The sequence below is a fragment of the Podarcis raffonei genome, chromosome W (genome assembly GCF_027172205.1).
Source record: "Podarcis raffonei isolate rPodRaf1 chromosome W, rPodRaf1.pri, whole genome shotgun sequence".
Lineage (NCBI taxonomy): Eukaryota > Metazoa > Chordata > Lepidosauria > Squamata > Lacertidae > Podarcis > Podarcis raffonei.
Genome location: NC_070620.1, coordinates 453,324 through 474,505, shown reverse-complemented (window position 1 = coordinate 474,505; position 21,182 = coordinate 453,324). Strand labels below are relative to the sequence as shown.

At 45.9% G+C, this 21,182-nt stretch overlaps 1 pseudogene; it reads left to right on the top strand.

Annotated features, from left to right (window-relative positions):
* The first annotated feature begins 399 nt into the window (after nucleotides 1–399).
* LOC128406100 (inositol polyphosphate 5-phosphatase OCRL-like) overlaps nucleotides 400–21,182 on the top strand; it is a 29,934-nt pseudogene continuing 9,151 nt past the window's right edge.

Here is a 21,182-nt window from a genome sequence, read left to right as displayed (position 1 = left end):
GTACTGTAGGTTTTTCCTGATTTTATGGTTTTATCTTTCTGTAAACGGCTTTGATGTTTCTTACCATCTGGTGTGTATAAATTTTATGCAATAAATAAATAATTTTGAATAAATAAATAAATAAATAAATAAATAAATAAATAGGAAGCTGTAAAACCACAACCTCCGAAATGAAAGCTACTGTCCCGCCAGACGGATGTTTTTGCGTGGAGGGGGGCCGTATTCTGCAATGTGCTATCGATGCAATAATAGTGCAGCTTTCTAATGGACTGTCCACGCAAACATCATTCTGCTTTCTCAGTTGCTCTGCAATGCTTCGCCAGGGTTACCACATCATGGCCCCCTGGGGGTGTGCTCCTGTGTTGTAGCTCAGCAAAAGCAGGACAAAATTCCTCTAGTATGGCTCACAGTGAGGGCTGCTGAGAGTTGGGAGAGATCTTGGAGGCCAAAGAGTTTGCTTTTCTGCTCAGTACAGGGGATCTTGCCAGCTCTTCACCCCTGACTGGCCGAAGATGCCCATCTCTCATCCATGCAGCTCCACAGCGTGCCTGGATGATGACTCAGATGGAGCTGGACACACCATTCCTGAAGGATGCAATAATCTTGCAATTGTGGTGGACCAACTACATGTCATTTTAATTGCAAGTTGTTCTGTGATGCGCCCCCTGTGCTACTATATTATCAGCCAGAGGGGCCCTCTTGAGCTATAAAGTGCAACTTAAGTGGGACAAATCCCCCCCAATTACATTTAGATGGATTTAGGGGAGTGCAACTGGTTTGGTCACACTGGCATGAAGCCTTGCGCCCCCACAGGGGACACCGCAACTATGATGTTGAATAGACGTTGAGAGGCGTGGGGCACTGAATTATGGCATCGTACAGGGCTCCCCTGGAATTTGAGATGCCATGGTTCACCACTGAAGAACATTTGTGGTATGAAAAAGGTACCTGGTTTCAGCTGGAAGTTAGGGGGCACTGGTTGGAAGGGTCGGAGTATGTCTGTCCCAAAAGCTTTACAGGCACGAACAGTACTGAATACAGTCTTGCATATAACTGCCCTCCTACTGTCATGAATAGAAACAATCTGTTTTACAGAGGCTGTTTAGCTTGCTCTTTTTACCCCTTTACTAGACAGGCTGTATTTCTGTGCTGTTCTCAGAGTGGGGAATGCCCATTCCTTCATGGCCAGCATGGAAACACAGAAGGCTAGCCATTTAGGAGGTTTGCAAAGAGGACAAGGGTGTTACGGGGTAATCTTCTAGCAAACAAGCTTGGCACAGCAGATCTGAGAGGTGGTTTTCTGTTCCCGGAAAGCCAGCCTGGAAACCAGGTTGCCAGGTGAAGGAAGAATGGAGAGATCAACCGACTCACTTGCCTTCAAAGAATTTGTGGTTGCCTGTGGCTACTGGGATAGTGCTTAGATATCAGGCTGGCTGACACATCTTAAAAAATACAAGGAAAAAGCTTTTGTTCTTTCATTAGCAAAGCTCCTTTGGGGCCCCGAATAGCTAAGCTGAAGAATAAGTGGCTGGTATTACTTGTTTGTTCTTGGTCCTGATCTTGCCTGCCCTTGCACACTCCTGTTGTCTTTGCATATTTAACCAGCACGTCTGTTCCGATTGGAGTCCTATTCCTGCAGTTCCACATCCTTCTCTTTGGCACTTGGGCATTCGGTTCCAGGAGCTGGACCTGAGCGCAGAGGCTTTCTTCTACTTGGACTCGACAAAGGAGCAAGAGTGGTTGACAGCTGTGGAAAAGGCTTTGCGTTCCAAATCCAAGTACAAGAAAGTAAGTCCAACCCCACCCATTTCTTCAGCAGCCAGACAGCTGTCAGGAGCTGGAGTGAGGAGGAGGAGGAGGAGGAGGAGGAGGTCAGCAAGAAAAAACACCTGGTGTCAGTGGTGTTTTATTCAAAAGAAGCCAACATTCTTTATTCAAAGAAACCCAAACCGTGCAGGCCTCGTGATCACAGAAACCTTTCCCAACAGGTCTTCCCCAGTGAGGTAGTTGTGAAGGCTGAAGGTTGCTACCCTCCCACCACTCTCTGAAGTCTCCTCCTCCCCCTGGTCCTTCCCAAGCAACCTGAGACTCTGACACCTTGCCTGTCTTTGCTCCCTCCTCTTAATTTCTCTGTCTTCTGGGAGACCAGCAGGGAGGGGAGCTGATCGCAGCAGGATGGGGAGACCCCCTGGCTTCTGCAGCAGCCTGCCTGATCTCTGCCTCTTGACCCCCGCCTCCAGCCTCCACTTCTGCCTCGGATTCTGGGCTGCTGTTTGCCACAGAATCTCCCTGCCCCCCTGCCTCTTCAGTTTCCAACACCTCCTCTTGCTCACAGTCTTGAACAGAGCTGGTAGACATCCCAGTACCTTGCATCTTCTAGGTGCACCTGGTGCTCATCTTTGTCAGGAAGGACCAGCTCAGCCGCATCAAGGAAGCGATGAGGGAGACAGTGGGCACAGGCATCATGGGGAAGATGGGGAGTAGACCCTGACAGCGGAATTCCCTACGTCGATCTTTCTGTCTGTCTATCTGCCAACCAGTTCCCCCCTCTTTCCTGCTTGCTCACTAACAGCCATCTTTGCTCCGCCCCTGCAGGGTAACAAGGGGTGTGTGGCCGCGAGGCTTGTCTGCAACAATACCAGCTTCTGCATGGTCAATTCCCACCTTGCTGCCACATGGAAGACTTCGGGTGCCGAAACCAGGATTACAAGGATATCTGTGCGCAGATGAGCTTCCTGCCCCCTGACCAGGGTCTGCCGCAGCTGACAATCATGAAACACGTGTGCGTTTCGAGGGCTTGGAGGGAGAGAGCCTTGGCTGATGTAACTTGTTGGTCTCCGCTATCTGGAGAAGCAAATTGAGTCATGTTTCTGTAACTTTCCTGCCTGTGTGTAGCTCAGGGTAGGCAGCATTTGTTGTTGTTTAGTCATTTAGTCGTGTCTGTTGGCTTGCAAGCCCCCTCCACAGAGGCTGGCCCCTCTCACTGTCCTCGGAGCTTGCTTACCGGTAACCTCCTCTGGCTGATATCTCAGACAGACCAGGGAGATTTTGATAGGCGACATTTTCCCAAGCATGGGTAAAATGCACAACCCCTCCCTCCTGCTTCCGCAGGGGAAAGAAGATAAGTCAGAAATCTATTTACATGATGTTTATTTCTGACATTACAGCACTAAAGAAAAACACGTCCTTTCAGTTCAGTTCTTCTAGCAAGTCTGACAAACTTCCTGAACATGCGCAGTCGGAAGGTTTCAAATTACACTCTTCACAAAGACTTATCCAGCCTGTGAAGTTCCTGGGAAATTCTTTCCCACAGATAGCAGCATCATGTGATGTCAACAAGCTAGCTGTTTGCTGCTTTGATGTTTTCATATACTGACATCCTCCCCCATATGAATCATCGTTAGCTGCGGACAAAGCTTGATCCAGAGAAGAAAACAAACAGTTGTTATACATGTAACAATCCCCTGTTGTTTCAGTTCCACCCTTTGAACTACCCGCCACTGGTTTCACCAATGTAACTCTCTGGTTGTCTGACTTCCAAGGAATGAGTGCTTCTGCATTACCTTGGCTAGGAAATGTTGTGTTACGCTTAGCAACTCCCTGTTGTGTCTTTGTCTGCGACTCAGACATACCCTTAACCTGGCTTGAGTTGTCAACAATAGTAATACATGCAACAGCTGAACTAGCAAACTCTTGAGAATACCTCTTGGGTGGTACGCCCTTTGTGATTCTCTCAGACCTGCGTATGAGGTGCTGATCCTCCTTGCTGACTGGTTCAGTCTCAGGACCTTTTGGAGAACCAGTTCCAATAGTAAACAGTGGTTCATCCTTAACCTGTGAAGATCTAGCTTTTGTGTGTGAACCTTTCTCAATAACTGTGTCAACAGAACTCTCTGAGCTTTCTGTGTCACTTTCAGTACCACTATAATCAGAATAATCAAATTCATCATCTGAATCATCAGCAGTGGGAAATGTGTGAAAAATTACTCTCTCCTGTCCAGGAGCACTTTCTAGAAATTTTGTGAGAATCACCTGACCAGATTCAGACAAAATTACTCTGTAGAGACCCTTTTCATAACCCACAAAAATGCCTCTGGCATTTTTCACCCCATCTGGAGTTTCAGTCCTGATTTGAGATCCAAAAACCCTAAAATGTGTGACAGAAGGTTTTCTGTGGAACAGCTTCTCAAAAGGAGAACATTCCATACCTTTCGAAACCTTTCTCACCCAAGTGTAACAAAAACATGATAAAGATTCAGCCCAAAACTCATGTGGCAAGTGTGAACTCAGCAATTGTGCCTTCATGCCATTTTGCAACTCCTTGTTCACTTTTACACAGACAGTTTTGTTCCATGCAGCCTCTGAAACAGCAACCTTGTGCTCTATCCTTTGCTTCTCGAGGAAATCCTGGAAATCCTGTGAAAGAAAAATTGGCTTCTCATCTGTGAAAAGAAAATCAATATTATCATCATGAACACTCTTAACCTTATCACAAAACTCCTTAAACCTTTCTAAGGTTTCTCTGGGATTCTGCAAAATGTAAATCCATACAAATTGAGAAAAATGATCAACAAATATAGGATAGTATTTTGCATTGCCTCTAGAAGGTGCTAAAGGACCAATTACATCAGCATACACTCGCTGAAAAACTTTGTTAATCTTTGTTGCCTTTCCTCTCATGTCTTCTTTCGAGATACCTGCAAGAGAAAGCATTTTAGATTCACATGCTGTGCACATTTTAAAATCATTTTTATCAAAAGTTAACAGATACAGTCCGTCTTTCTCTCTGGCAGAAAGATACAGCTCTCCATCTTTGTAGATTTTGCAGCTTTCCTCATCATAGGATAACACCAGTTTCTTCTTAGTTATTTGAGAAACACTCAGCAAATTGTACTTTAAATCAGGAACAAAATAAACATTGTTTATAGTCAAGTTCAGGCTTTCTAGATACACAGTTCCGATCCCGGTTGCTTCCATTTCTTGACCATTGGCCAGTTTCACAGTGAAGCGTTGCTTCTCAAACATAGAAAACAGTTCCCGGCGTGATGCCATGTCTTGCGTCGCTCCTGTGTCTACAATAAATGAGTTCTCCACGGATGATGTGGCTTTTAGGGACATCAAAGCCATATCTGGTTTTGCCTGGGACTGGGTACAACCTTTGCTTGAAGCCTCAGGCTTTACAGAGCTCCCTCTAGCTCCTTTCTCCTGATGTGGTGTCTCCTGACGAACAGCGTTCTGAGCTACAGCTTTCTCCTCTGTAGCAATAGTAGTGGGGGTGCTTGATTTCTGAGCTTCACTCTCCCCATCAGCAACAGCCATTGCAGCAAAAACAGGATCAGCAACAGCAACAGCAGCAACAGTTCCTTCACTTCCTTGTTGTGGCTCAAAGCTCCTCCCAGCTTTCGATGAGCTCTCAAGAATTTGGCTAGCTTCATCTTGGCTCTCACCCTTTGGTGCAACCAATTCTCGGTCCTTGCTTCCCACCTCAGCTTCACAAGCTTTGCGGAGTGACTCCCAAGCGACCCTTGGTTCTTCTGCACCCTTTAGGACTGGCTCAAGATAAGCGTCCACATTTTCCGCCAAAATTCTTAACACACGCTGTTTCAATTCACTTTGAATTGCAGCCTTCTTCCCCTGTGCTTGTACAGCAACAGGCTGTGGGGTCTGGACTAAGTCCCATAATTGCTCTCCCACAAGCAAGAATTCCATTGCAAATGACCATTCTAGCCAGTTTTGGCTATTCAGTTTCTGAGAGAACAGAGCCATCTTTAATCCCAAACTGCAGCTTTCTAGCAGCAAGCTGGAAAATCCAATAGTCTATTGGGCTGTTTACAAGCTGCTTGCACTTGGCAGTCAGCCCAGCTGCTTGGAAATCCCCTTCCAAGAGAATCTGTAAACAACAAGCCTTTGCTGCAATCCAACAGCAATCAGCAAGCTGCGCTCTGCTTGGAAAGTCCCCTTTCCAACAGTTTGTTTACAACAAGCGTCGCTGAAAAATCCAGCCTTGCTTTCGCTTCTGAAGCTTCTTTTCTCTCTTTGCTTTTTAAAGTTAACTAGCCCATAAATTTTGCTCAAAAAGTACTCACGTCTTGTCACATAGCAACAGAACTTCTTATCAGCTCTGGAATGCGAAGTATGTGGCTTCTCTGCGCTCTGTTTTATCCAAAACAGGAGCTTTTTTCTCAGGGAACCGAAGAAGTTTTCCAATTCGCGTTCAGCATCCAGCCATAAATCAGCATCGCAGAGGTCCGTGGATCGCTGCTTATCAGCAAAAAAAAGTCTCCCACCTGGTGCTCAGCTGTCTTGTTGTTGCAACCATCGGGCTCTGCTACCACTTGTCGGTTTGCAAGCCCCCTCCATAGAGGCTGGCCCCTCTCAGTGTCCTCGGAGCTTGCTTACCGGTAACCTCCTCTGGCTGATATCTCAGACTGACCAGGGAGATTTTGATAGGCGACATTTTCCCAAGCATGGGTAAAATGCACAACCCCTCCCTCCTGCTTCCGCAGGGGAAAGAAAATAAGTCAGAAATCTATTTACATGATGTTTATTTCTGACATTACAGCACTAAAGAAAAACACGTCCTTTCAGTTCAGTTCTTCTAGCAAGTCTGACAAAATTCCTGAACATGCGCAGTCGGAAGGTTTCAAATTACACTCTTCACAAAGACTTATCCAGCCTGTGAAGTTCCTGGGAAATTCTTTCCCACAGATAGCCGTATCATGTGATGTCAACAAGCTAGCTGTGTGCTGCTTCGACGTTTTCATATACTGACAGTGTCTGCCTCTTCGTGACCCCCTGGACCAGAGCACGCCAGGCCCTCCTGTCTTCCACTGCCTCCCGCAGTTTGGTCAAACTCATGCTGGTAGCTTCGAGAACACGGTCCAACCATCTCGTCCTCTGTCGCCCCCTTCTCCTTGCGCCCTCCATCTTTCCCAACATCAGAGTCTTTTCCAGGGAGTCTTCTCGTCTCATGAGGTGGCCAAAGTATTGGAGCCTCAGCTTCAGGATCTGTCCTTCCAGTGAGCACTCAGGGCTGATTTCCTTCATAATGGATAGGTTTGATCTTCTTGCAGTCCATGGGACTCTCAAGAGTCTCCTCCGGCACCAGAATTCAAAAACATCATTTCTTCGGTGATCAGCCTTCTTTATGGCAGGCAGCATAGTGCTCTCCAAATGTTGATAGACCAAAATTCCCATAATTGCTAAGAATTGGCCTTGCTGACTGGGGCTCATGAGAGTTCCACTTCAGCAACACCAGGAGGGTGCAGTGTCGGCAATCCCTGCTGCTGCAGCTGCACCACTAAGGTTTCTACTAGAGCAGCCAGTAGAGAGCAACATAAACCGAGTGGCAGAGATGTATTAGATTAGATTATAGCAAATGTGGGCAACTTCTCCAGTGATCGGGGTGGGAGTTGCAGTTTGTTAAGGGCAGTAACGCGAAAGCAGAGCGGCCATTTTGCATGGAGAAGGTTCCAGGCTCAGTCACCAGTGTGTGCAGATAGGGCTGGGCATGATCTCTGCATGAAAGCTGCTGCCAGTCCATGTAGTCAGTCCTGAGCTTGATGGGTCAATGGTCTGCCTCAGTATAAGGTAGCTTCCTATGTTCCTGTGTACTACAGCAGGGTTTGGAGGGCCACAAGCGCCCTGCTCATGAAATAAAGAACCAGGGGAAATTCTAAAAGACTTTGCTGAAAGGACATCAAAGCAGGGGCCAGGTGAACCTCTTTGGGAGATTATTCTGAAAGGTCGGGTGCCATGACTGAAAAGGCCCTGCCATACTTGAAAGAGCAGGAGTTCCCTGGGAAAGGGCTGCCCCTGCTAAAGATTCTAGTCAGTGGAGAGGCAGTGCAAAAATAAGTGGGCCTTCTTCTGGTACCCTTTTCCGAAACCTTGAAACACTTTAAAGGCCAAATGGAATGCTCTGAATTGGGCCTGGAAGCAGTTCAAGAGCCAGTCTAGTTCACAGAGCACTAGCCTAATATGATCATACTGCCCAATCCTAGTTATCAGTCTTACTACATATTGCAGGAAGTGGCAGCAGGCTGCCCCCCAACCCCCGACCCCCGACCCCGTGAGCTAGCCTGTAGCTGTGGTTTCTTTGCTTTTTTCCAGCATTGTCATCTGATCACTAAAAATGAGCTTCAGAGACTTCTGACCTACGACCAGGTGAGAGACATCTTTGTGTTATATGTGGTGGTTTAGGATATTGCCCTGTTTATTTCCTTTGTCTGGGATACCCCAGCCTAGGCTAGAGAAACCACTTTCAGACAGTTAGGAGCAAAGTGTAGCTATAACATAGGATGACTGCGACTTCTACAAATGCTTTTTAAGGTTGCAGGTTTGTGCAACCTGAATTAGAAGCAAGTCCCAATTAAGTTGGAGGGTTGCCTTGGAATAAGTAGGACTGCTCTGCAGTTTCCCAGTTAGAGGGCTTTCCTAGCTCAGCACACGCTCCAGATGTTGTTGGACTCCCATCAGCCCCAGCATAGCTGCTGTCCAGCAATATCTAAAGGTCTAAGGTTTCCTGCTCTAGGTTTTGCATCTGTCTGGAAAATCTGCGTTGCTCACATGTTCTTATCAGCAGAGACTTCCATTAAGTCCAATTAAATTGCTGATGCTTTTTGTTTTACATTTTTCTCTCCAAGGTTTGTGTGTTCATCATGTTGACGACCTTTCTCCCACTTGGCATAAGGATCATTGGTATTTTGTGTTGAAACAGAGGCCTGATTGCTGCACCTTACGGTGGATTTCAACTCTGTGAGCGTAGTCATGCCTTAGCCCTTTGAGGAGGATGCTGCAAGGAAGGGAAGGGGGGGCAGCCTCAGACTTCCAACATATGCAAAACCATCATAAAACATTAAAAACTTCCCTAAAGGCTGTATAGTTACTTATCTCCTTGACATCTGACGGGAGGGTGTCCCACAGGGCAGGTGCCACTACTCAGAAGGCCCTCTGCCTGGTTCCCTGTAACTTCGCTTCTCACAGTGAGGAGACCGCCAGAAGGCCCTCGGTGCTGGACCCTGATGCCTGGGCTGAACAATGGGGATGGAGGCACTCTTTCAGGGCTGAGGCCATTTAGGGCTTTAAAGGTTGGCGCCAACACTGAGAATTGTGCTCAGAAACGTCCTGGGAGCCAACGTAGGATGCAAAAGGATGGTTTTGCAGTTGCTCCTAGTGTCGGGGGTGTATTCTGGTGGTTGTTAACAGTTTGTATGGATTATTGGTACATATAACATTGTCTATTGTAGGTATGGCTAACCTGTGGTCTGCCAGATGTTACCGAGCTGCAGTTCCTGTTGGCTCCAGCCATCATGGCCAGTAATCAGGGATGATGGGAACTGTAGTTCTGCAGCATTGTGAGGGCCACGTGTCTGCTGCTCCTGAGTTAGAGGATTTTCCTGCCGTGTGATGCAGCAAAGTAATTTAAGATGACATGGGGCAAAAATGCACAAGCATCCTGTACCTTTAATAATTGGGTATATGATAGGATTTCAGCAGGTATACCCCTTTTTTTGCACTTGGCTAACCTACTAGTAGGGACGCGGGTGGCACTGTGGGTTAAACCACAGAGGCTAGGGCTTGACGATCAGAAGGTCGGCAGTTTGAATCCCCGCGACGGGGTGAGCTCCCGTTGCTCGGTCCCTGCTCCTGCCAACCTAGCAGTTTGAAAGCACGTCCAAGTGCAAGTAGATCAATAGGTACCGCTCCGGCGGGAAGGTAAACGCTGTTTCTGTGTGCTGTTCTGGTTCACCAGAAGCGGCTTAGTCATGCTGGCCACATGACCCGGAAGCTGTACGCCGACTGGACCTAATGGTCAGGGGTCCCTTTACCTTTAACTTTAACCTACTAGTACTTCACCTTGGTCTTCCAGCACAACAGTGGCTGTTAATAGACTCCATTGTCAGGCAACAGGGGGTCTTTTGCTTCTCTGCTGATAAGCGATTTCTTTGGGTAAAACCTCAGCGCCTAGGGCTTGCCGATCGCATGGTCGACGGTTCGAATCCCCGCGGTGGGGTGAGCTCCCGTCTTCGGTCCCAGCTCCTGCCCACCTAGCATTTCGAAAGCACCCCTAAAGTGCAAGTAGATAAATAGGTACCGCTCCGGCGGGAAGGTAAACGGCGTTTCCGTGCGCTGCTCTGGTTCACCAGAAACAGCTTAGTCATGCTGGCCACATGACCCGGAAGTGTCTCTGGACAGCGCTGGCCCCCGGCCTCTTAAGTGAGATGGGCACACAACCCTAGAGTCGGACACGACTGGCCCGTACGGGCAGGGGTACCTTTACCTTTAAACATTCAGCGTACCCAAAAGACAGCTTTTGCTGATTTCACAGAGGGAGAGATCAAGTTCATCCCGACGTACAAATTCGACTCTAAAACAGATCCTGCTTGATAGTTGAGCCTTTGTAAGTAAGTCCTCTCAATCATTCTTCTGCAAGGCTTGTTTGTTTTTCCTAGTCTGCTGAGATGCTAGTAGTGTCCTGCCTTTCCATCCTCCTCAGCAGGCTAGTAACAAATGGCTTTCTGCTAAGCAAGCTGTTGGAGGAGGGCTAGAGTTGAGGGCTGGGCGGACTTCCTTTCCTCTGCAGCCAGAATGGACACCAAGCCACGGAGGAAGAGAGAGATCCAGCTCTCCTTCACCTGCTCACTTTGCTTGCATGGAATTCCGGGTTGCCAAAGGCTGCTAGGCGAGTTGTGAAATGCAAGGCTGTGATATCTTGTCTTCCTCAAGCCGTCCCTGCTCAAAGTCTCTGGAAATGTTTTGGCTCCTTTTCCACAAGCAGCCTTTCCCCCACATTTGTCCTGATAACCAGCATCCTCTGTTTCATGGCGTGTATAAGCAGAGAATCCTGTTTGTGTCAAGGAAGTCTGGGAATGAGACTTGGTGCTCTCTCAAGATGAGTCTGCCAGGGCATAAGAACATGAGAGCAGCCCTGCTGGATCAGGCCATTGGTCCATCTGGCCCAGCATCCTGTTCTCACATTGGCCAATGAGATGCAACAGCACGCTCCCCTCCTCCAAGCCATACTGCTTCTCTTGGTGGAGTATGTTCGGTGGCCATTATGGCTAGTAGCCATTGAGCCTCACCATCCAGGATTTGGCATATTCTTGTGGTTCTTGACAACTGTCAGAAGCCACCTAGGCCTGCTAGTTTCATTGCTCTTGCTGTGGTAATGGGGAAATCAAAAGGACAGGCGGAACATGTAGTGACGAAGCCGGAAAACGGCAGGCTCCTTTGGGCAGCATTTCAGGTGCCAGAAAGGGTCTTTTGGATCACTGAAAAAATAGTGTCTGAACAAGAATAACGGGGCCCCTTGCTTTGGGGAAGGATCATCATTTGGTGGTGTGCCATATGCTTTGTATGCAGAGTCTCAAGTTGAAACTCTATGGCACCTCCACCTGAAAAAGGATTGGGCCACAGAGAGCTGCTGCCAGCCAGAGTAGACTTAATTAATGAATTGTGGGGTTGGAAGGGATCACGAGGGTCATCTAGTCCAACCCCCTGCAATGTAGGAATCCAAACTGGGGGAGGTCAGAAATTCATTCTGACCTGGTCGAAGGCAGCTTTTGATTTCCTGACAACTCTCTCCATGAGGCAACATGCCTGCACACCTGCAAGGTCCGCCCCTTCAGAAGTTGGACTCCCAAGCCCCATCATCTCCAGCTCCGGACCGTGGTCAAGATCACAGGCCGTGTGTGGAGCCAAAGTTTGACTGCGTGAGCCTTGTGTGTTGCCTCAGCCAGTCCAACTGTCTCCTTGCAGTGGGAAGTGCCGTGTGCCAGCATGGTGTGAGCCAATCCTCTGGAGAGGAGGCAGCGTGAATCAGCTCAGCTACCGAAGCCACATGGAATTGAAAAGGAGCTCCCTCTTCCTCACAGGGGTAACCCCTGCCCTGGCCAGGGCTATCGTCTATTCAGGGTTTTTAGTTGCCTGCCATGTGGCACCTCCTCGAATCTGGGCAGGCCCTGACCAACAACCAGGCCCCTTTCCACAGAGCTCCTCCTTGGCCAAGGACTTCCGGTGCAAGGAGTGGGCAGGTTTTGGCTCTGTTAAATCCCTAGGCTTCCATTCCCCACTCTTCTGAGTACACGCTGCTCCTGCAGGCATGGCAGACCACATGGGCTGAACTGTATACCTTAACCGTTGGCTCCATTCATCCAATGGAGCTTCTGTGGTACTTGGCTTGGAGCATTTGGCTTCAGCCCATTGGCTCTGGAAGTCACAGCCGCTGCCATCCTGGGGAAGCTCTCAGAGTTACAGTGCTTGCCTCTTTCAGGGCTGGGAACAGGGGGGTGCAGCAGGCCTTTCTGCTCTTAACTCATGCCCCCCCTTTAGTCCATAGCCCCAACAAATGTGCTCTGCCCCCCCCCATAGGTGAAGGTTGTGGAGGGTATTGTTCAGTTGATGGACAGGATGGAGAACGAATTCCTTCCCTCCCTGGAGGGAGGTAAAGACGAATAGGATCCTCTCCAACCCCTTAAAGAGGGTTTGCTGCAAAAAGACCAGGGGGGAAAGAAGCCCTTGGCCCATCTAGCTCAGTCTTGATTTCCGGGGGATCTCTTTCTTTTTTTTATAAATTTTTATTAGGGTTTTTACAATATTACAAAAGGAAAAAGGAAAAAGGAAAAATACAAAATAAAAACAGTTAAAAACAATCAAACTTTCATCACTTATCTTTCATTTCCCGGACCTCCTCATACCTCCCTTTTTTGTATTCCAGTTCAATTTATTAGTTCAGCAGTTTCTTTCCCTCTTTATTTTACCCTGATCTTTAATCTTAAATTGTTATAACATTAAATTTTTACTTTTAAAAAACCATTTTTTCATATTCTTTTAAACCATTACAGCTAGAAACCACTTAATTTCAATCCACCATCATTCTAACATTCATTAATTTTGCAATATTTCTGTAGGTAGTCTTTAAATTTCTTCCAGTCTTCTTCCACCAACTCTTCTCCCTGGTCTCGGATTCTGCCAGTCATTTCCGCCAATTCCATGCAGTCCATCACCTTCATCTGCCATTCTTCCAGAGTGGGTATGTCTTGTGTCTTCCAGTACTTTGCAATAAATATTCTTGCTGCTGTTGTAGCGTACATAAAGAAAGTTCTATCCTTCTTTAACACCGATTGGCCGACTATGCCCAGGAGAAAGGCCTCTGGTTTCTTCAGGAAGGTATATTTAAATACCTTTTTCAATTCATTATATATCGTCTCCCAGAAAGCCTTAATCCTTGGGCACGTCCACCAAAGGTGAAAGAATGTACCTTCAGTTTCTTTACATTTCCAACATTTATTATCGGGCAGGTGATAGATTTTTGCAAGCTTGAGTGGGGTCACGTACCACCTGTATATCATTTTCATAATATTCTCTCTTAGGGCATTGCATGCCGTAAATTTCATACCTGTGGTCCATAACTGTTCCCAGTCAGCCATCATTATGTTATGTCCAACATCTTGTGCCCATTTAATCATAGCCGATTTAACCATTTCATCCTGAGTATTCCATTTCAACAGCAAGTTATACATCTTTGACAAAATCTTAGTTTTGGGTTCTAACAGTTTCTAATTTTGATTTTTCCACCTGGAAGCCAATTTTCTTGTCCAATATTATATGCCTCCATTATCTGATAATAATGAAGCCAGTCTCGCACTTTGTTCTTTAGTTTCTCAAAACTCTGCAATTTCAGTCTGTCTCACTCTTGTTCCAAAATTTCCCAATATTTCGGCCATTTAATCTCCATATTGAGCTTTTTCTGAGCTTTCGCTTCCATCGGTGACAGCCACCTTGGGGTTTTATTTTCCAATAAGTCCTTATATCTTATCCAAACATTAAACAATGCTTTTCTAACAATATGGTTTTTAAATGCTTTATGCGCTTTGACCTTGTCATACCACAGATATGCATGCCATCCCAATACGTTATTAAAACCTTCCAAATCCAAAATATCTGTGTTTTCAAGAAGTAGCCATTCTTTCAACCAGCAAAAAGCTGCTGATTCATAGTAAAGTTTAAAGTCTGGCAGGGCAAATCCACCTCTTTCCTTTGCATCTGTTAATATTTTAAATTTTATTCTAGGCTTCTTGCCCTGCCAGACAAATCTAGAAATATCTCTCTGCCACTTCTTGAAACAGTCCATTTTGTCCACAATTTGCAATGCCTGAAACAGAAACAACATTCTAGGCAATACATTCATTTTTATCGCAGCAATACGGCCCAGCAGTGAAAGCTTCAAATTTGACCATATTTCTAAATCTTTTTTCACTTCAACCCAGCATTTTTCATAGTTGTCTTTAAATAAATTCCCATTTTTTGCTGTCATGTTGATCCCCAAGTATTTGACTTTCTTAACCACTGTTAAACCTGTCACATTCTGAAACCTCTCTCTCTCAATTGGTGTTAAATTTTTCTCTAAAACCTTGGTTTTTGACTTATTCAGTTTAAACCCTGCAACCTGACCAAATTCTTGAATCAATTCTAAAACCCTTTTAGTACTAGATTCTGGCTCCTGTAACGTCAATACTAAGTCATCTGCAAATGCTCTCAATTTGTACTGTTTGGCTCCGACCTGTATACCTTTAACCAACTGGTCCCTTCTAATCATATTCAGCAAAACCTCCAGGACCGATATAAAAAGCAGTGGGGATATTGGGCAACCTTGTCATGTCCCTTTTTCTATCTTAAATTCTTCCGTCACCACGTTATTTACAATTAATTTAGCCTTTTGCTCTGAATATATTGCACTTATACCGTTTTCAAAACCTTGGCCTACCCCCATACCCTGTAAGTTCTTTTTCATAAAAGTCCAAGAAGTGTTGTCAAAAGCTTTCTCCGCGTCCACAAATATTAAAACTGCCTTAGTGTTTATATTCACTTGTAGTTTTTCTAGAATATTAATTATGTTTCTCACATTGTCAGATAAATGTCTTCCTGGGAGGAAGCCTGCTTGGTCTTTATGTATCTCTTCCACTAACACTCTTTTTAGTCAAAACAAAAAAATTTTTTCCTTCCAGTAGCACCTTAAAGACCAACTAAGTTAGTTCTTGGTATGAGCTTTCGTGTGCATGCACACTTCTTCAGATACACTGAAACAGAAATTGCCAGATCCCTCTATATAGTGAGAAGGTGGGGAGGGGTATTACTCAGAAGGGTGGTGGGAATGGGTGATTGGCAGATAGCTGTGATGAGCCTGTTGACGACTCTTAACGACTGCAATAGGTCTTACAGGAAAAAGCAAGGGATGAGAAGGTGAAAAATGGCTTTGTCATGTATAATGAGATAAGAATCCAATGTCTTTGTTCAGACCAGGTCTCTCCATGGTTTTAAGTTTGGTAATGAGTTGCAATTCAGCAGCTTCTCTTTCCAGTCTATTTCTGAAATTCCTTTGTAGTAAAACAGCTACTTTGAGATCTTGTATAGAATGCCCTGGGAGACTGAAGTGTTCTCCTACTGGTTTCTCTGTCTTGTGATTCTTGATGTCCGATTTATGTCCGTTTATTCTTTGGCGTAAGGTTTGGCCTGTTTGTCCAATATAGAGAGCTGAAGGACACTGTTGGCATTTGATGGCATATACAATGTTAGACGATGAGCAATTAAATAGTCCCGAGATGGTATGCGTGATGTTGTTGGGGCCAGTAATGGTAACTTAGTTGGTCTTTAAGGTGCTACTGGAAGGAAAAAAAAATTTTGTTTTGACTATGGCAGACCAACACGGCTACCTTTCTGCAACTCTTTTTAGTCTTTTAGCCAAGATATCTGCAAAAATTTTGTAATCCACATTAAGCAGTGATATGGGTCGGTAGTTCTTAAGCTGCGTCTTTTCAGTCTCTATTTTCAGTACAAGTGTGATATATGCTTCTTTCCACGACTCTGGTGCCCTTTCCCCCTCCATTATTTCGTTACAGACCTCTTTCAAAGGTTGTACTAGCCATTCTTTTAAAGATCTGTAGTATCTAGAAGTCAGTCCATCCGGTCCTGGAGATTTACCCAATTGCATATTCTGAATGGCACCTTCTATCTCCTGTTCAGTTATTTTATAGTTCAACATTAATTTATTTTCTTGAGAAATTTTTTGTAGTCCATTTGTTTTCAAAAATCGGTCTACGTCAGTTTCTTTCTGTGGCCCTTGTGTATATAGTTGTTTAAAGTACCTCTGGAAGCAATTTCTAATCTCAGCTGGGTTCTGTATGTTCCTTCCTTCCACTTCTAAATTTGTAACTGTATTTAATTTTTGTCTTTTTTTCATTTGCCAAGCCAACAGTTTCCCACATTTATTAGCTGACACAAATGTCTTTTGTCTCATTTGTTTAATTTTCCATTCAATCTCTTGATTCATCATTTTCATAAATTGCACTTGATATAACTTTATTTCTCTCAAAATCTCTTGCGACTTGGGTTTTGCTCTCAATTTTTTTTCACTTTCCTTTATTTTCTCCAAAATTTTATCCTTCTTCTCATTCTGGATTCTCTTTTTTATTGCATTCTGTTGTATCAAGAACCCTCTCATAACAGCTTTACTAGCGTCCCAGATTACTCTTTTTTCCACATTGGTGCTCATATTTATCTCAAAATAGTCTCTCAAGGTTTTTTGGGCCTTCTTAAACACTTCTTCATCTCTAAATAAGGTGTCATTCATCCTCCATCTAAAGGAACCTGTTGGTGTTAATTTCATTTCCATCTTGACAGCATTATGGTCGGAGCAGGTTTTTGGGCAGATTTCCACTTTTCTTGTCTTTGGTGCCATTCCTCTAGTTACCCATATTTGGTCAATTCTAGTCCATGTCATTTTGGCTTCAGAAAAGAAGTGTGCTGGTCCCGGGGGGAAGGTTACTGTTACCGTAGTCAAAAGTTCAGTCCTGAGTCACTAGCCTGGAAATAGTTCACAAGGTGCGAGGCGAGGTCCGAAGCAGGGAGCCGGGCGGGGACGGGGACGCTCGAAGATCAGAAGCAGGAAGCCGGGCGGGGAACAGGAACGCTGGAAGGTCAGAAGCAGGAAGCCGGGCGGGGAACAGGAACACTGGAGAAACAGGACTGGATGCTGGCCGAAACAGCTCTTCAATGATGACGTTGCTCCCGCAACCTGGGACCGGGCTGACTGGCCTTTATCTTCTCTGAGGCCAGGGGCGGTCCCGGCCCCCAGGAGCCCCGCCTCTCCTGGCCTTAAGGCGAGCACCCCTCCTGGGAGAAACCAGTTCCCTTCGCCTCTCTGCCCTAAGCCTCTGCAGTTCAGGAGAGGCTGAAGGGTTACTGGGCCCAGGGGAAGACTCACCTGTAGGCACTGAGTCCTCAACCACCTCTGGGGCCAGAATGGATTCACCTGGTGCCTGCTCCTGAGGATCCGGCACAGGTGCAGGCTCCTCAGAATCAAGGCCCTGCCCCAGTTCAGCCGGCCCTGGAGGCGGGGACTCCTGTGCCGGCTGGGACTCCTCCGGTTCACTCTCAGAATCGGAATCCCAGGCCATCACAAGAAGGTTCCCTCTTTGGCCAAGGGGCTCTTTCTTCTCCAAATATCAACTAAATCCAAGTTGTCTGTCATCTCAAAGAAAGTTTTCGGTAGTCTACCATCCTTAGTGACTACCTGTCTTTGTGCCTTGTCCATATGTGTAGATACCACTCCATTCATGTCTCCCATCAAAATCACATTGTAATCCAAATAATCCATCAGGATCTCATGCAACTTCTTAAAAAAATCAGATTTCCCCTCATTTGGTGCGTAGACACCTACTATCAAAAATTTTTCTCCCTGTGTTTGAATTTCAATTGCCACAAATCTTCCTTGGTCGTCTTTAAAGAAAAATTTCAGTAGTAATCTCTCCTTTGCATAAATCACTACCCCTCTTTTTTGACCTTGTCCGATGAAATAAACTCCTGACCAAGTCTTTTATTAATCAATAGTTTCCTGTGTAACCTTGTTATATGTGTTTCTTGTAGACAAATCAAGTCCAATTGTTCCTTTTTTAATAAATGAAACACAGATCTCCTTTCCTGAGGGGAATTCAAACCATTACAATTCCAACTTAGTAGTTGCAGAGCCATGATGTAGTTACTATGCTTCTCCTCCAACTGCACCCAGTGCCTGTTCCTGCTCTGTTGGTGGTATCACCTTCTTTAGGCGGTCTTTTAATTCAGGAGGTAAATCTGGTGTATCTAAAGTTTCACTTACAAGTGCTCTTAACTCTCCTGCAACTTTCTTCTGCAGGTCTTCTCCGTGATCTCTCCAAAATTTGTCTTTGTCGTCCTCTGATCTTATTTTTATCTTCTTCCCTTTGTAGCCAAAGGACAGGCCTTGGGGGAATTCCCACCTGAAAAAGATTCCGTTACTTCTCAACAGGGCAGCTAAAACTCTATAATTGGACCTAAGGTCCAAAAGGTGTTTCGGAATATCCTTAAATATCTCCACTTTTGACTGATGTATTTCCAAGGTCTTCTGGAAGTGCAGACTCAAGATTTTGTCTCTCTCCTCTTTTGTTCGAAGGGTGATCAAACAGTCTCTCACCCTGTTCTTCCTCCCTCCTTTTCCAAGTCTAAAAGCACTCACTATCTTGAAACTATCCTTCTCCAAATCTGGATTCCAAAAGTCTGCAAATTCCTGTGTAAGAAATTCAATCAAATTATCTTTCTCCAATTCAGGTACCGCCCTGACCCTTAAATTTGCTTGCTTCTCCTTCAACTCAATCATAGACAATATTGATCTGTGGTCTTCAAGTTGTTTGTGTAACGGTGGTATCTTCTCTTCTACAACGGCGGCTGTAGCAGTTGCAATTTCTTTTGCCTCTTCAGCTGTCTTTCGTGTCTAAGTGGATTCCTGTAGTAATTTCTGAATAGTTTCTGTATTGGTATTTACCTTCTGTCCCAAATTATTAATGCTTGTAGTGTTTTGATTAATACTTGTAGTGTTTTGGTCAATTTTGCCCGATGCCTCGGCTACTTGTTTGCTTATTCTTTCCAAAGATTCATTAATTTTACCAAGTGCCTGGGCCAGGGCATCGTCAGCTGCCATACCTTTAGGTTTAGATTGTGCCAATGGAGTTGCTGTTGGTAAACCAGCAGGACCAGATGTCGAAGCTCTTCTTTGCAGCCCACCGTCTGTACGAAATACTCTGCCAGACCTTGTTGCTTGTACCAAGTCTATCTTGTCTTTCCCATCTGCCATAACCCTCGAGATAAAAGTCAAGGTCAGTCACACGCTCAGAGTCAGAGTTTGTTTTGAAATGGAAAATTCCCTTGGCCCAGCTGCTGTTGTGATAATTTCAAAGTTCCTCTAGGGGGACACAGTAGCAGTAACAGTCAAAAATGTCTTAAAGTAACTAACTTTTCCCTTTCGCCCCCCAGTCACAAAAGGACAACAGTTTCTATCTCAATTGTTTCCTGATACTTTGAAATCAGGAGAAGCCAGTCAGTAATATTGTGTCTTACTTGTATCTCAGATGCAGAGTTAACTGTCAAAAGAAAAGATACTTTCAGCAACAGCGCGTTTCTCAATACGGCATTTTCACTGTTCACTGGGAGCCCGTTCCAGGGTTTTGAGCAGTGGATTTTAGCTCCTCTTCCTCTCTCTTTTTGCAGGGAAATACAGTTCAGATCCTTTCCCCCCTCCTCCCTTGCAATCAAGGGGGGGGGGAATCGCTTATTTGATGTTCGGATTATAATCCTTTACCAACGTCCTTTGAGGTTTCCGCTTACAAGTTCATTGCTTTACTCCATTTACAAGAACGGAAGGAAGACTTCCTGTTTATGCTTCTCCGCTTCAGTACCAAATAATTTTTAAAGTTCCTTTAGTTCTGAAATTAGCCTACTCACGGTTCGTTGTTTTACAGCCAAATTATTCCAAGAAGAAGGCAGCGCTCTCCGGCAACGGCTACGCGGCTTCACTCCACGGAAGAAGCAGACGACTCACAGCACCGCGCCACTTCCCCGCTCCGCTCCGGAGCCCTTAACCGGACTCCTTCGCAATTGGGGGGGCGCAAAAGGTGCCCGCCGAGTCCCACGGTCACAGGCTTCACCCGCCTGTGATTTTTGAAGGGTCCCCGCTGCGCAGTAGCGGTGCAGACCCGATTTCCGCAGAGCCGGTCCCCTCCAAGTCAGAGGGAATCCGCCATTACCGATGGCGCCACCCCGGAAGTGCCGATTTCCGGGGGATCTCTCCCAGCCCTACCTGGAGATGCTGGGGATAGAACCTGGGACCTTTGCATGCAAGGCAGATGCCCTTCCACTGAGCGGCAGCCTCTTCCTCCTCCTCGCAGGCAAAGACTCCAGGGGTAGCCAGCGTGGTGCCCTCCAGATGCTGGACTACAACTCCCATCATCCCCAGCCAACATGGCCAGTGGCAAGTGCAGCAAGATCTGGAGAGCCCCACGTGGACCTGTTGCATGTGCAGTCCCCTAAATGAGAGCCCGGGGCCAAGGACAAACTTCCCCCTGGAGCACGTTTCCTTGCCTCTGCTGAAGGCAAGCACTCTCTTTCCTCCTCCCCCCCCCTTTTGCTCTGCAGTTTCCGCTTGAGAATGTGAAGTTCTGGCAGCTGCAGAAGGAGAAGTTCCAGATCACAAACAACGGGCAGGTCACCCTCCACTTCTCCTTTAACCCCAAGCTCAGTGACAGCCAGTATTGGAAGCCATGGCTTCGCGCTGAGCCCTGCGAGGGATACTTGGAGCCCAGCGCGTCTCTCTCTGGAATCAGAGAACTGTAGAGTTGGAAAGGGACCGCAAGGGTCATCTAGGGAAGGCCTTCCTTTTCTCCTCCTCTTCCCAACCCTCCTCCCTCAAACCTTGGGAGTTTGGTAGAGCAGGGGAGGCTTAACATTTGTGGGCTGCATTGCCCCATGCTCAAGCCTCCAAGGGCCACACGTCAAAGCAGCTGAGCCCAAAGTGTAAAAGTGTGTGTGACCAGCTTTAAACAAACACACACACACACAAATGAATTGAAGCCAAACAATGCTGGAGGGTCCCAAAACACCTTTTGGCATCGCAGGGAACCAGTGAGAGCAGTCCGTCCAAAAATTACTTTTTTTAAAAAAAGAAGCGTATTTTTATGTTGTGGAGGCACAAAAATATCTTGGGGATCATATAGAACTAGCCAAACTTTTAAAAACTCAATGAAATGTAAACTAAAAAAGAAAGTTACATTGGGGGCGCAAAAATCCTTTCCCTTTTTATATTCTTTTGTTAGGATCACTTTCTCTCACCCCCC